Below are 2,400 nucleotides of genomic sequence, written 5' to 3'. Positions count from 1 at the left end.
TGACTCAAATGAGACACTCATTAGAAAAATTTGTATAAAAAATATCACTCTATCGTTAGTCGAAATTTTGAAAGTATTATATATTGAGTTTCGCACATTTTTTATGAATGGTATTACATCTAAATGAAAGATTCTGAGTTCTAGTATTTTAGATAATATTTTTAGATTTGCAAAAATTTGCCTCTTGCAAATAGAGTATGGCATCAAACTTTCACTAGCCCCCAAATCAAATAAGGCTTTACCATTCTCCATCTTTCCAATAGTGCATGGCAATGAAAATCTTCCGGGATATTTTAATTTTTGCCGAATTGATTTTTGAAAACCGCACTACACTCCAAATTGAGAGTAATGGTTTCCACATCATCAAGTTTCCGCTTTCTAGACAACATCTCGTTCAGAAATTTGGCATATAATGGCATTTGTGCCAAAGCATCGGTAAAAGGATTATTTATATGCAATGCCCAAAGGTTTGCAAGAATTTTTTATACTATTTCTCCAACTTCTTGTTATGCAGCCTTTGTGAGAAAGGGATTAGAGGGATTAGGTTTTGGTTCTGCTTCGGAGCTGCATATGATGGATTAACAACATGATTGTTGTTGTAAGAAAGATTGTTGTTTGGCCTATGATTTGGATTGTAATAAAAATTATTCTGAACATGCCATGATTGTCTTCCTTGGATGACACATGTTTCCTCTGGAAATTGTTGTGCATGTGAGTACTGATTAGCACCAGGATCATTATACCCTTACATGGGAGAGGAAATAGCATTGACATTTACCCTTTGTCCATGAACATCTTGAGTAAGAGCATCCAATTTCAGAGTGAGCAAGTTCATTATCTCGGTGTCTTGTGCTCATTTAACCGAGCTTGTACCACTAGGTGCCCAAGCATAGTTATTTGAAGCCAATTACCAGAGAAGTGCCTTAGCTTGATGATGATGAACATGTGCTTTCTTAAAATTTCCTCCAGCTGCCACATCCAAACTCAGCCGAATATCAGAATTCAAAGCTCCATAGAAAGTACTCAGAACCATCCACTCCTTATAACCATGATGTGGACATTTTCTCAACAATGTCTTGTATCTTTCCCATGCTTGATACAAGCCTTCACCTGGTTGTGCTTTGAAAATAAGAATAATTGCTCTCATTTGTTGTGTCTTGTCAGATGGATAATATTTTGAATATATGATGGTTGTGGGTTTCGATTTTGAGTCCCTGATTTTTTGTATTTAGGGGTTGTGGGTTTCGATTTTGAGAAATGCATTTTGTGGATTTTGAATATATGATGCCGCTTGTGGGTGTTGATTTTGTGGGTTTTCACTATGCTTGTGGGATGTTCTATTATGACTGTGTTTCACTCTAGATTTTTGTAAAGCATAATGTAACAAAAATGTAATTACGATAACTCAACGCAACAAAAGGACATGAAACAATATGAAAGTATAATACAGGAATCTACAGGTTGGAGATTCGATACGAACAGACAAAGACAATCAAGATATCTGAGACGAACATCAGTCCACTGAAAGAAGTTCATTAATATGTTCAAGCCTCAGTGAAGAATAAAGCACAATCAGTTTCTGCTATCTAGATTGCCAGAAGATCAACTATCGAAGACCAGAAGATTCCAGTATACTTATTTTGATTATTTATAATCAAATTTATCGAAGCAACATCTAACCCGGAATGATTGATCATGTATATTATCAAGCTAAAGGATTCAAGGAATTATTTCAGTTCGAGTCGTTCGTGAACCAGACCAGTGCACAGGGCGTCAGGACGTACGAAAGTATTCAGTGGATTCGATCAACGAATTAATTGATCAAGTCAAATGAGCTATTCCTGAAAGTGGCTTCAAGAAATTGAAATTAAATATTTATATATATGTGTGTGTGTATATATATATATATATATATATATGTAACATTAATTGATAATTACTTGAATAAGAATTTAATTCAAGCAATTAATAAATCAATTAATAATATATATATATATATATATATATATATATATATATATATACATATGTATATAATACAAAGAGAAAAATTCTAGGTCAACTCTCAGTCAACTGAGAGATAACAAGGAGAATTCCTCAAAGGGGCGCAAGTTTTGTGTTACTTAGAATTAATTCTAAGTACCACCACAGTGGAGCTATGAAGCGCGAACTTTGACCAAAAGTCAAAGGCGCAACCTCAGTCACTTAGAATTATTCTAAGTACATCCTTCTCCATTGTCTCCTTGGCGCAATTTTCTGTCAGCGCAACGTTTGACCAAAAAGTCAAGGCGCAAGTTTTCTCCCATGAAATCTCTCTAAGTAAATCTCACAGGGGAGCACTGTGTTGGCGCAGACTTTGACTCAAAGTCAAATTTGGCGCTACTCACAGTAAAGATAGTC

The 2,400-nt window shown here is 35.0% G+C and overlaps 1 non-coding gene across 1 annotated transcript; it reads left to right on the top strand.

Moving 5' to 3' along the window:
• Window positions 1-1,043: 1,043 nt before the first annotated feature.
• LOC135148591 (small nucleolar RNA R71) lies at window positions 1,044-1,150 on the top strand. Its single transcript, XR_010286668.1, has one exon. It is a non-coding gene; the product is annotated as a small nucleolar RNA R71 (small nucleolar RNA).
• Window positions 1,151-2,400: the final 1,250 nt, after the last annotated feature.

This window comes from Daucus carota, chromosome 8 (assembly GCF_001625215.2).
Source record: "Daucus carota subsp. sativus chromosome 8, DH1 v3.0, whole genome shotgun sequence".
Classification (NCBI taxonomy): Eukaryota; Viridiplantae; Streptophyta; class Magnoliopsida; order Apiales; family Apiaceae; genus Daucus; species Daucus carota.
This window is presented reverse-complemented; position numbering and strand designations above follow the sequence as displayed.